Here is a 13,593-nt window from a genome sequence, read left to right as displayed (position 1 = left end):
CTTCCTCAAAGGTACAGTCGCATCCAGACATCGAAAGACGATGAATGGGAATAGAAATCACAACTAGACGTCAGCGAACGACCAGGAAAAACTTGATGTTTACCGAAACCAACGGAGAGGTAACAGACATCAACGGATGACTGGGGAAAATACATCTAGATGTCAACGGACAACTAGGAAAAACTCAACATTTATCGAAACCAACGGAGAGGTAACAGACATCAACGGATGACTGGGGAAAATACATCTAGATGTCAACGGACAACTAGGAAAAACTCAACATTTATCGAAACCAACGGAGAGGTAACCAGACATCAACGGATGACTAGAAGAGGTACAACCCTACGTCAACGGACAACATGGGAAAAACTCAACGTTTATCGACACCAACGGAGAGGAGAACTCTACTGGGGACGACCAGGAAAAACTCGACGTTTACCAAAACCAACGGAGAGGTGACCAGACATCAACGGATGAATGGGAATACTCGACCAGACGTCAACGGACGAATGGGAGAAGCTCGACGTTTATCGACACCAATGGAGAAAGGTGACCAGACATCAAAGGATGAATGGGAAGACTCGACCAGACGTCAACAGACGAACGGGAGAAGCTCGACGTTTATCGACACCAACGGAGAAAGGTGACCAGACAGGACGTTTACCGACGACTCTACTGGGGAACTCTGACTGGGAATCGACCAAACATTAATGAATGACTGGGGAATAGGATATACAATCAGACGTCAACGGACGAATGAGAAAAACTCGACGTTTATCGAAACCAACGGAGAGGTGACTCTGAGGGGAAGGGTACAACTATACGTCGACGGACGAATAGGAAAAACTCAACGTTTATCGAAACCAACGGAAAGGTGACCCTTCTGGGGGGAGGAAATATGAATCAACCAAACGTCAACGGACGCATAGGGAAAAACTCAACGTTTATCCACACCAACGGAGAGGAGAACTGCTTGGGGAATCAACAAACATTAGCAAATGATCTGTGGGGAATATGCAACTATACGTCGACAGACGAATAGGAAAAACTCAACGTTTATTGAAACCAACGGAGAGGTGACTCTGATTAGGGATAATTAAACTAGACGCCCACGGACGAATAGAAAAAACTCATCGTTTATCGACACCAACGGAGAGGTGACCTCCGGGGAGGGTTAAAGGTATGACAAACATCGAAAGATGATGTTTACCGACATCAAAGAAGACCAGACATCAACGGATGACTGTGCGAGACTCGATGTTTGCTGACACCGAAAGAATGGTGTTGACCGACACCAAAGAAAGAACACACGCGGGTGCTGACATGACACTGACCGTTATCACAAGATGACATCTACATATGTCGAGACAAGGTTAAACGCTTGCTGGGATCTCACTGGGGAGAAACGGACCTTCCTTCACACACGGGCGAGGAAATAAACCTCTCTGGGGGGTACCAATCCTGAATGCTTTCAGGAGCAACTGTAGCAAATGTGCCGCACAGCTGTTGAACCCCGATCCGCCTCTGCCGGGGATATGGTCTGATTGGTTTCCAACACATGAATGCATATGTTTGAATTTTTCTATGGCGTAATGCTCCATATTGAATGGAAATGCTACGCATTTTTGAGGATGCAATGGTTACTATATGCCAAATGCAAAATGATGAACTCCGCCGGGGAGCCAAACTGATCCGATACTCCAATTCTGTGGGGAGACTTTGCTTGAGGAATACTCTGCGGGGAGAGCACCGACTTCTCACTCGTGCTGGAGAAATAACACTGTTGCTGGGGAAAGGATAGACTCCGCTGGGGACATCCTTCATAGGACCCAATCCACTCGGGGACTCCACTTGGGGAAACAATCGAAGCGACTCGCTGAGGAACTACACCAGGCGACTTCACTGGGGAGAGTTGCTAACAGGTAGGATAAACCCTGCTTTGGGAAACAAACGCTACTTCGCTGGGGAAAACTCAACCAATCCACAGGTAGGATAAACTCTGCTGGAGATAATCTTCGCCGGACCTGATCCACTCGGGGAACCTGCTGGGGAAAACCATCAACACAAACCTCTGCTCGGGAGATCTGCTAGGGAAAGCAACTCTGTTGGGGATAACACGCCAGATCAATCTGGGGATAGGCATCCACAACCCTGCTGGGGAAAAGCATACTCTGGTGGGGAAAGTAGTACACCAGACTCGGTGCTGGAGATAGACGTCCACAACACTGCTGGGGATAAGCGCTCGCGACCACGCTGAGGATGACAGTACTTCGAATGCGACTACTGGGGAATGGAACTACTCCATTGACCTCCGCTGGGGATACAACGTCCTTCCAACTCAGTGGGGATCTCAACTGAGGAAATATTCGCTGGGGAATACACCCACTTCCAGGCCTGTTGGGGATAGGCAATTCTTAGATCTGCTGGGGATAGGAGGCACTATCCACAGGCGTCTCTGCAGGGGAGAATAGCTCTGAAAGCTCTCATACTTGCTTGGGAACTATCTGCTGTGGAATTGTCTTCGCAGATGACAACCTGCAAAACAACACGACATATATGCCCCGGAGGTTGCATGGACAAGATACGCTCAAGTGTCTTTAACATTCAAAATGATTTTCAAATGTTTTATCTTTCAGCACGTTATTGTTTAGCCTTCATGTTTTTATATGCAATGTTTATCAAAAATTCGGACGTTTTTGCAAACAAAACAGTAAAATAAAAACAAGAGCTTTTTATCTGAATAACGACTTTTATTGATTGAAAATGGGCCTGAAAAGGCGAATACATCGGGAAGCAATTCCTAGAAAGAGGTAATTGCGCACAAAAGGAAAAAATCTATCCTAATGGCAATGTGAACACGACATCCACTATTTCCCAATTCTGTTATAACTCACAGATCATCAGTTGTTCCTCCCAACTTCCTTGCTTTTTGAGAAGAATGACTGGACCGATCACATCTTTCGAGATGGTAGACGACGAAGCATGACGAAGTACAGATAACTCAGACTGTAGTCTTCGCTCTAATCCCTCTTTTGCCTGGATCGCCCTTTCGAGTTTTCAATCCACCGGGATACCCATTTTTGCCTAAGCCGCCCTTGCGGGTTTTCGACTTACCGGGTGTACAAATTCTTTTCATTTTTATCCCTAATTTTTGCCCGAACCTTTTCTTTCTGTTTTTTGGTTCGCCGGGATGCCCTTTTTTTGCCTAGACTCTTTTATTCTTTTTGTCCAGCGGGTCAATTTACGCGAAGTATTTTTTGACTACATCTGAGTTAACAGGGGACGGGAAATCTTCACCATCCATAGTTGTAAGCATCAAGGCTCCACCGGAGAAAATCTTCTTAACAACATATAGACCTTCATAGTTAGGAGTCCACTTGCCCCTATTATCTGTACCGGGAGGAAGGATCCTCTTCAAAACTAGATCACCAGTTTGATAGCTTCGAGGACGCACTTTCTGATCAAAGGCTCTCTTCATCCTTCTCTGATACAACTGCCCATGGCACACAGCTGCTATCCGTCTCTCTTCGATAAGGCTCAACTCGTTAAACCTTGTTCGAATCCACTCGGCTTCATCAAGCTTGACATCTAACAAGACCCTCAGAGAAGGGATCTCTACTTCAACAGGTAGGACAACTTCCATACCATTCACAAGGGAGTACGGGGTTGCCCCGGTCGAAGTACGTACTGAGGTACGGTACCCATGCAAAGCGAAAAGCAGCATCTCATGCCAATCTTTGTACGTCACGACCATCTTCTGCACAATCTTCTTAATATTCTTGTTTGCGGCCTCTACAGCACCATTCATCTTCGGTCTGTAAGGAGAAGAATTGTGATGTTCAATCTTAAAATCTTTGCAAAGCTCTTTCATCATCTTGTTATTGAGATTCGAACCATTGTCAGTGATGATTCTCTCAGGAACTCCATAACGACAGATGATTTCTTTCTTGATGAACCGGGCAACCACTTGTTTGGTAACATTAGCATATGAAGCTTCTTCCACCCACTTGGTGAAGTAATCAATCGCAACCAAGATGAAACGATATCCATTCGAAGCAGTAGGCTCAATCTTCCCAATCATGTCAATGCCCCACATGGCGAACGGCCAAGGCGAATTCATGACATTCAGAGGACTTGGTGGTACATGCACCTTATCAGCATAGATTTGACACTTATGGCACTTCCGAGCGTACTTGAAACAATCGGATTCCATAGTCATCCAATAATAACCGGCTCTCAATAATTTCTTTGACATTGCATGACCACCAGCATGGGTACCAAACGAACCTTCATGCACTTCTTGCATCAACATGTCCGCTTCGTGTCTATCCACGCATCTGAGCAAGACCATGTCAAAGTTCCTTTTGTACAACACATCATCCTGATTCAAATAAAAGCTTCCAGCTAGCCTTCTCAGGGTTTTCTTGTCATTCTTCGACGCACCTTCAGGATACTCCTGGCTCTTGAGGAAGTTCTTGATATCATAGTACCACGACTTCTCATCAATAACAGACTCGACTGCAAACACATACGCAGGCCTCTCGAGTCGATTCACCGCAACATGTGGCACATGATTCCACCAATGAACTTTGATCATCGAAGACAAAGTAGCCAAGGCATCAGCCATCTGATTCTCATCCCGGGGGATGTGATACAACTTCACCTTCTTGAAGAACGTCAGTATTCTTCTGGTGTAATCTCTATACGGAATCAAATGTGGCTGGTTAGTATTCCAATCTCCATTGACCTGATTGATCACTAGAGCGGAATCTCCATATATGTCAAGCGTTTTGATTCTCAAATCAATGGCTTCTTCGATCCCCATGATACAAGCCTCATATTCAGCCTCATTATTGGTGACGTCAAAAGTCAATCTGGCAGAAAAAGGTATATGAGCCCCTTTAGGGTTGATCAACACTGCACCAACACCGTTACCGTTCACATTCACTGCCCCATCAAACATCAGTATCCACTTGTCATCAGGATCCGGTCCTTCCTCGACAAGAGGCTCTTCACAATCTTTCATCTTAAGATACACGATGTCTTCATCAGGGAATTCAAACATCATCGGCTGATAATCATCAATCGGTTGCTCGGCGAGATAGTCTGACAAAACACTACCTTTGATGGCCTTCTGTGACGTGTACTGGATATCATACTCTGTTAAAATCATCTGCCAACGGGTAACACGTCCGGTGAGAGCCGGCTTCTCAAAGATGTATTTCACTGGATCCATCTTAGAAATCAACAAGCTAGTATGGTTCAACATATACTGCCTCAGTCGGCGAGCAGCCCAGGCCAAAGCACAACAAGTTTTCTCAAGTTGCGAATATTTGATTTCACAGTCAGTAAACTTTTTGCTAAGGTAGTATATGGCATGCTCTTTTCGACCAGACTCGTCATGCTGTCCCAATACACACCCCATCGAGTTCTCGGTCACTGACAGGTACATTATCAGCGGTCTCCCAGGAACTGGAGGTATCAGGATTGGAGGTTTCTGTAGATACTCTTTTATCTTGTCAAAAGCTTTTTGACAGTCATCATTCCACCTGATTGCCTGATTCTTTCTGAGCAATTTGAATATCGGTTCACACGTGGCAGTTAGGTGAGATACAAACCTTGTAATGTAGTTCAATCTCCCTAAGAACCCACGAACCTGCTTTTCTGTTTTCGGTTCAGGCATTTCTCGAATAGCTTTGACTTTTGCTGGATCAACCTCAATCCCTTTCTCACTGACAATGAAGCCTAGCAGCTTCCCGGATCTCACACCAAACGTACACTTGTTTGGATTCAGCCTCAGTTTGAACTTTCTTAGCCGATTAAACAACTTCTGCAAATTTACCAAGTGCTCCTCCTTTGTCTGCGACTTCGCAATCATATCATCCACGTACACTTCAATCTCTTTGTGCATCATGTCATGAAAGAGAGTCGTCATAGCCCTCTGATAGGTAGCACCGACATTCTTTAGCCCAAATGGCATCACCTTATAGCAGAACGTGCCCCAAGGTGTAATGAATGTCGTCTTTTCCATGTCTTCTAGCGCCATCTTAATCCGATTATAGCCCGAGAAACCATCCATGAAAGAGAAAACCGAGGATTGAGCTGTATTATCAACCAATACATCAATGTGAGGTAATGGGAAATCATCTTTCGGACTCGCTCTGTTCAGATCCCGGTGATCGACACACATCCTGACTTTGCCATCCTTCTTCGACACCGGAACGATGTTGGCCACCCACGGTGGATAAGTTGTCACTGACAAGAAACCCACATCGAACTGCTTCTGAACCTCTTCCTTGATCTTAACAGCCATATCAGGACTCGTTCTGCGAAGCTTCTGCTTGACCGAAGGACAATCTTCTCTGAGAGGTAGTCTATGCACCACAATATCGGTATCCAACCCAGGCATATCTTGATACGACCAGGCGAATATCTCCACATACTCTCTCAGCATCTCAATCAACCTGCTCTTGACCTCTGTCTTCAAAGCAGCCCCGATCTTGATATCTCTTCTGGCGTCCTCAGTACCAAGATTAACAATCTCCAACTCCTCCTGATGAGGTTGGATGACCCTTTCCTCTTGCTTCAACAATCTAACCAATTCTTTCGGGAGTTCACAATCTTCCTCACTCTCCGCTTCAGCTTGGTAGATGGGATTATTGAAATCATACTGAGCCATAACAGAATTGTTCATAGTGGATGCCATAAGATCACTTCTGCATGTTTAATGCTTTGTTTTAGAAAAAAAGAGTTCAAGAAAGTCACAAAAACAAAAACATTGCCATTTTTACAAAAATAGAAAGACAGGGATCACAAAATTGTTTGCAAAACATCCTTTATTAATGATAATCATTTAAAACATGCTGAGGCCCTACAATGAACCACTACGCCTTGGGCAGAACGTAGGGTTTTGTGCAGAATGAAAAAACAAAAGAAAATTACTCTGTTTGAAGAGTAACTTGGACCACATCTTCTGCCGTCCAATTGTTGATCATCTCCCCTGGTGCACACGGGCAAACCCAGTTGTCGAGATCACAATCACTGTCACCATCTTCACTACCGACCGCAAAGACGTCACCGTGATTCATCAGCCCAACGCTGGTAAAGGTACTTGGACCTGTCTGTACACCCTGCTCCACTTGCAGAGGTTGATAGCCAATACCGAACTTATCCTCCCTGATAGGCAAATCCACCATCTTGCCCCAGCCTTCAGCTCTGCCAGAGTCAACAACCTCCTTGGCCTGCTTGTAAGACGCAATCGAAACACCCGACTTTTTCTGATCAGCAAACGCCACTCTCTCGAGAGCAACAGTCTCGAATGCCTGACATAAGGTTTCGTGGATCTCGCCATCCACCTCTACATATTTGAAAGAGGATAGGTGACTCACCAGAATATCTTCTTCACCGCACACGGTCACAATCTGACCGTTCCAGACATATTTAAGCTTTTGGTGGAGAGTTGACGAAACTGCCCCTGCTGCATGAATCCACGGACGCCCCAACAAACAACTGTAAGCGAACTGAATGTCCATAACATAGAAGATGATGTCAAAAACCTCCGGACCTATCTTCACCGGCAAGGTAACTTCACCAAAAACAGAACGTTTGGATCCGTCGAAGGCACGAACAATCAGGTCACTCGGTGTAAGCACAACCCCTTCAACAGATATCTTCTTCAGAATCTGCTTGGGCAACACGTTCAGCGACGAGCCAGTGTCTACCAACACGTGAGACAAAACAGCACCCTTGCACTCCATAGTGATATGCAAGGCCTTGTTATGATTACGTCCCTCAGGCGTCAAGTCTAGGTCAGTGAATCCTAAACCATGCCTGGTGCTCACGTTGGCAATCACACCTTCCAGTTGGTTGACGGAAATCTCTTGAGGCACGTAAGCCATATTCAGCATCTTCAGCAAGACATTACGATGTGCCTCAGAGCACAGCAGCAAAGAAAGAATTGAAATCTTGGACGGAGTCTGATTAAGCTGATCTACAATCTTGTAGTCACTCTTCTTGATAATTTTCATGAACTCCTCCACGTCCTTCTCAAATGAACCCTCAGGCACCTCCTTCTGAGCAGGTTCTTCATCAACCACTGCTTGTTTGCCCTTAGCCTTGGCGAGAGCCTCGGCATTGTTGTCTCTTAAAGGTTGCGGAGCAAACAGACGTCCACTGCGAGTAAAACCTCCTGGTCCACCGACATTGTCCACAACGGGACTCACCACTGTCATACCCCAATTTTGTCCGGGCATATTTAAATTTTCATAGAATTGATTTCATTTTTATTTTGCATCCTATGCATAGCATGACATACATTTCATCACAAGAATACCTCACCTTAGTTTCATATCACTATTGTATCATTTCTGTACTACCTAGAAACATGCATTTCATGATTTCAATTTCGTCCGAAAGTATGATTTATTACACGAATACAAGGAAAAGAACATAATGAAAGGATACTATCTAAGTGGGAATACTAGTTTGGATCAAGGTCATGGGTGAGTCTTGTCATACAAGCATCATGTCGATGAACCCGTAAGCTTAGCCATGAACTTGGTTTGTTACAAGCTAGACTCATTCGTATATCAGATGGACCATAATAACACTACATCTTGTGTAGAACAATTCTTGCATTAAATTTGCATCTTTCTCACCTTAGTAAATCAAGGTCAACAAGCAAGTGGTGAGTGACTTAAGATGAATTCATGGGTTGTCATTTATAATCGTCATTTAGGGTCGTGAATGGAGAGGTTTCATCAGGATCGGGTTTTAGGTGTGAAGAAGAAGACAAAAAATGAAGAGCGAATGTAAGGTCATGGTTGTTTTGATGAAGTGGGTTAGGTTTTCATGTATATGAGGCAATGTTATTTGGTGCATCAGACCTGCTATGGTCCGGTTGTGCAGAAACTAATTCCATGCTTGCTTATATACATTGGCTTATTTGGAAAGAATTGAACAGAAATGGATTAAATGGAGTTATTCAGACCAATTATGTTTGAAACATGTTCAGCCCCTTCACAGTGTGATGGATCAAGAATTGAATGTGAGAATTGGAATAGATTGGCAGGTTCTATTGATAAAGGCATAAATTTACAATTGTATTGATAAACTTTATGGTTTACAAAGGTCCTAGCCTATGATCTAAGGACATGTTGGCATTACAAGAGAAATTATTCAAGCATTGGAAAAGCATAACAGCTAAACAATACAACTCATTGCACTCTCTTCTTCAAGTAATTCCAAGAATTTACTAGACATGTCCCGATAAGCATACCGCAACCTGCACAATCCAAAAGCCTATCACATAAGTGAAATAAAAGCCAAGAACACTACAATCATCATGAATGGAGCGGAGCATACACCTAGACTGAACCTACAATTGAAGACAAAGCTTAAAAATGTACATGGTTATTACAAACTCATGGTATTCAAAACTGATTTTCCTGCAACAACAGAGTTGTGTTTCGAATTTACGAGCCACAGCAATTCGGCCACCATGCTGTACTTTGCTTTGTCCAGCAGGCACAAACCTGCATGATCAGAAGATCACATCACACGAACCACAGTGAGAAATGCTAGAACCAGCACAGAAGTGTGTTGTCTGAGCTCCTTTACCTAATTAAACAAGAATTGGTAAACTTTACAGTGAGTGCTACAATGGTTGACAAAACAAAGCCAAAACCAGACTCATCGGCACATTACAAATGTAAGTCAATTACATTGTCGTTGGGACAATACATATCACCTCATTAAAACGAAAGCCAAGACTCGAAAATCCTGTATCAAAGTTTCATGTACCTGTATCACAAGTTTTCACAAGATTACAAAGTACATCACTGAAAAGCAATCGTGGTAAGGTCCGGTAGACAAAGCAAAGTCAGTGAGGTTGAATCAAATTCATAACAGCTCAAATGGCTATGGAGTTAAATATCATCACCATCCAAGTCATAGACTTGCAGCATAATCCAGGCTACATCACCACCCAAGCCATGACCAAGAATAACAACCAAACAACAGCATGCACAAAACTAAGCAGTGGCACATCAGTGAAAAGAACCCAAAGCTGCGAGCGAAGTCACAACACCGAGCCGCTGCATAAAACGTAAGGCCAAAAGTCAGACGCCGCTACAAGCACAATTCATTTACAGTTTAGTTTTTGGGATGCCATGAATGAGGCCAAATAACATAAACCAAATGCAGTCACCTGTTGGTAATTCAAACATTAGTGAAATCCACTACATCGTTAACCTGCGACATATCCACAAACAACAATGAACAATAAAATGCAAGAGTAAATCGAAATGAGAAATTCAGTTCCAAAGGGATAATTCACATGGTCATAATCTACCTAGCTGTATGAATGTCGCATTATCGCCTGCTATCATTGTTGGTGATATTGAGCACAGGATTGGCAATGCTATGGTGAGTTGAAATGATAGCATCCCAATGCACTAAACTGCAACGCTTCATGCTGCACATCCGTTGATTAACCGTTAAGATCAAAACATGAATCCAATGACAGTTTGCGAAAGGCAGCGTCCCACATGATACAGTAGCGATCCAAGCTACCAAAACCAGACACCACGGAATCCAAACTGCATAAGCTACCATGAGCTGCAAAAAGTGAGACCTACACCAACTGCAGAACAACAGCTATTATATTCACACCTGCATAAAATCAATCCAACCAAAGCATCGTAAAAATGTCCTTAATCACCCAACGATACTTTAAAGTCAAGGATTAGAAGCATGTCATAATTAAATCTAAATGGCACAGTGGTTATTGAGGTCTACGCAGTCGGTTCACATTTGTTTTACGGTGGTGAAAGTTAAAGATAATACCAAAATGGGGACCACAAGAAAGAGGCTCAAGAGAAGACGTTTTTCTCCACTAGCCAACCTGTATGAAGATTGGTCCCCACAATATCTGGGGCAAAATCCTTCTCTAACGGATTGATGCTATTCATTCGACGCCAACTCATTTCACAACACCTGGAATAGGGACCACCCACCTGCATATAAATAAGAGGATTCAATCATTGAAAAAAAAAGACGCTGACAGAAACGCTGCAAAAATTTCCAGAAACCTCACATAAAGCTCATCCCTAAAAGTTTCTTTGAGCATTCGCATTGAAGCTCATTTGGAACTGAGCTGAAACTCCTTCCTAGAGCATCGTTACTCTACAGAAATAGAGTCAAAAACCTTACTAAAGCTCTGTTCTTCCTTTTTGGAGTTTGTTGAGATTTCACATCGAAGCTCAACAAACTTGAGCTAAAACCACGATTTATCCAAAGGGGTCAACACAACAATAACGGCGACGGAAAGAAGAGAAGACGAAAAAGGGAGGAGGAGTCGAGGATTCATCTAGGGTAGTATGGTGTTCGTTTATGGTGTTCGTTTTCATCTAGGAGGTTTAAATGTCGTGGCTTCTATTAGAAGAATCTGGGGTTGGATGAGGATGAGCACTGAAGGGTGGTGTTCATCGCCTTTTCACCTTTTATTTTCTTTCTTTTCAGTGAAAAATTAGTGAACATATTTAAAACGAAAAAGAGAGATAGGTTTGAGGAAAGAAAGAATTATACTGGTTTTTATTGCTGTGAGCAAAGGATCGACTGATTCCATTTTTGTGTGTTAGTAAAAAATGATTTAATGCTATGACTTGAGATGCTGCAGGTTCATATTCCCAAAATATTTCCATGTGGTTACCGATGCCACTTTGATAATTGCCCTTTACTTCATCAACACACGTGGCCTCTGGAATAATGGTAGTAGGCAGACACCAATCTTTTCTTCTTCTTGATATCTCGTGTTGGCCGATTATGAAGGGTTTGGGCCTTATGGCCCATCCCGCATTAAACCTTGCCTTAGGCCATCTTTTGGGCCTTTTCTGGTCCGATATTTTAATACTTTCTCTTCCCTTCTATTTTCCAAATATCTTTATTTGATTTATGAATTATTTTGGATGTTTTAATTGAATAAGGATGTCCATGATTTAAATAATAATCGTAGAAGTATTATCTAGTTTGATTATCAATTATTATTCCCTATAATCCATATCTTTGTTATAGAATTATATTAAATAGGAAGTTAATTGGCAATATTAGCAAAACAAATTCATTTTTCTTAATTTAATGATGAAGCATTCTCGTTTAAGGTTCGATTAACATTAACGATTTCAAGTCAAAATCCTTCTTTGTAAATGTACTCCTTCCCAGGTTTAATTCTTAATTTTGAATGAAAAGGAGAATAGTAAGCCTCCGCTTCACTATCTCTCGACTATTCGAATAATTGGCGTACGCCATATTGCTCGGATTTTCGTCATTCGATTAAAACCCTAAAACTCCATAAAATTAAAATCAATCTCCCAATTAATTATAAATTCTAAAAGCTTTATTTTTAATAATTAATCTTTGAATGAAAAGGAGAATAGTGAGCATCCGCTTCATTATCTCTCGATTATTCGAATAATTGGCGTACGCCATATTGCTCGGATTTTCGTCATTCAATTAAAACTCTAAAACTCTATAAAATTAAAATTATTTTCTCAAATTAATCACAAATCCTAAAAGCATTATTTAAATTAATTTTGAATGAAAAGGAGAATAGTAAGCTTCCGCTTTATTATCTCTCGATTATTCGAATAATTGGTGTACGCCATATTGCTCGAATTTTCGTCATTTAATTAAAGCCCTAAAAAACTCTTAAAATTAAAATCATTTCCCCAATTTAATTATTCTAAAAGTCTCTATTTTTATAATTAATCTTTAAATGAAAAGGAGATTAATGAGCATCCGCTCCATTATCTCTCGATTATTCGAATAATTGGCGTACGCCACATTGTTCGAATCTTCGTCATCAAATTCAAACACAATCGAATAAATTCAAACTATTTTCACAAACCAAATACAAACATCTCAAACAAATCAAACCTAACTTCTCGCCCCCGCGCGATTGGAACCAAACAAAACACCCAAACACATCAATTCAACTTGTCACCCCCGCGTGACCGAAACCCTTTTCAAAAAGAACACTGTTTAATCCTTTCTAATGCGCACAACAAACCAGTGCTTAAGCCTCCGCCGAGAGTTAGACAAGCTAGCGTTTAGCCTTTAGGACGCGATCTACACAGTCGCTCATTAAAAGACACCAACAAAAACCGTAGTTCCCCGAACTACGAATGCTCTGATTTCCTTATTGCACCATAAGGATACGTAGGCACGAGATTGCGAGATCTTGGCGAGCACACTAATAAAAAACCTCCCATTTCCCCCCTCCTGAGGTCTTCACCCATATCTATCATCAATTCTAATTACTCGAAGCAAGCAAATAACATTTAACTAACATTCAAGTAGAAAATTGGACTAAAAGGTTCCCGTTCAGTACAACGGACGTGAGGGGTGCTAATACCTTCTCCTTGCGTAATCGACTCCCGAACCCGAATATGGTTGCGACGACCATTATTCCATTTCTAAAAGGTTTTATCGATATTTTCCTATTCCTTCATTGGGATAAATAAAGTTCGGTGGCGACTCTGTTCGAATGTAAATTTTTCCGCGACCATCGCGAGGAATCGTATTTTTCGAGATGCG

General features: G+C 42.3%; 1 long non-coding RNA gene across 11 annotated transcripts; it reads right to left on the bottom strand.

Moving 5' to 3' along the window:
• Nucleotides 1–9,047: 9,047 nt before the first annotated feature.
• LOC127128047 (uncharacterized) lies at nt 9,048–11,966 on the bottom strand. Of its 11 annotated transcripts, none has more exons than XR_007805643.1 (5): nt 11,091–11,878; nt 10,846–11,015; nt 10,352–10,671; nt 10,208–10,251; nt 9,048–10,094 (listed from the first exon to the last, which is right to left on the bottom strand). It is a non-coding gene; the product is annotated as an uncharacterized LOC127128047 (long non-coding RNA). The 11 variants fall into 11 exon arrangements; XR_007805640.1 differs by having other exon boundaries at nt 9,048–9,283; nt 9,408–10,094; nt 10,352–11,015; nt 11,096–11,878; XR_007805639.1 differs by having other exon boundaries at nt 9,048–9,283; nt 9,419–10,094; nt 10,352–11,015; nt 11,096–11,878.
• Between the last annotated feature and the right edge of the window lie 1,627 nt (nt 11,967–13,593).

The sequence above is a fragment of the Lathyrus oleraceus genome, chromosome 3 (genome assembly GCF_024323335.1).
Source record: "Lathyrus oleraceus cultivar Zhongwan6 chromosome 3, CAAS_Psat_ZW6_1.0, whole genome shotgun sequence".
NCBI lineage: Eukaryota > Viridiplantae > Streptophyta > Magnoliopsida > Fabales > Fabaceae > Lathyrus > Lathyrus oleraceus.
The sequence above is the reverse complement of the archived record's forward strand: the minus strand, read 5'-3'. Positions and strand labels throughout refer to the sequence as shown.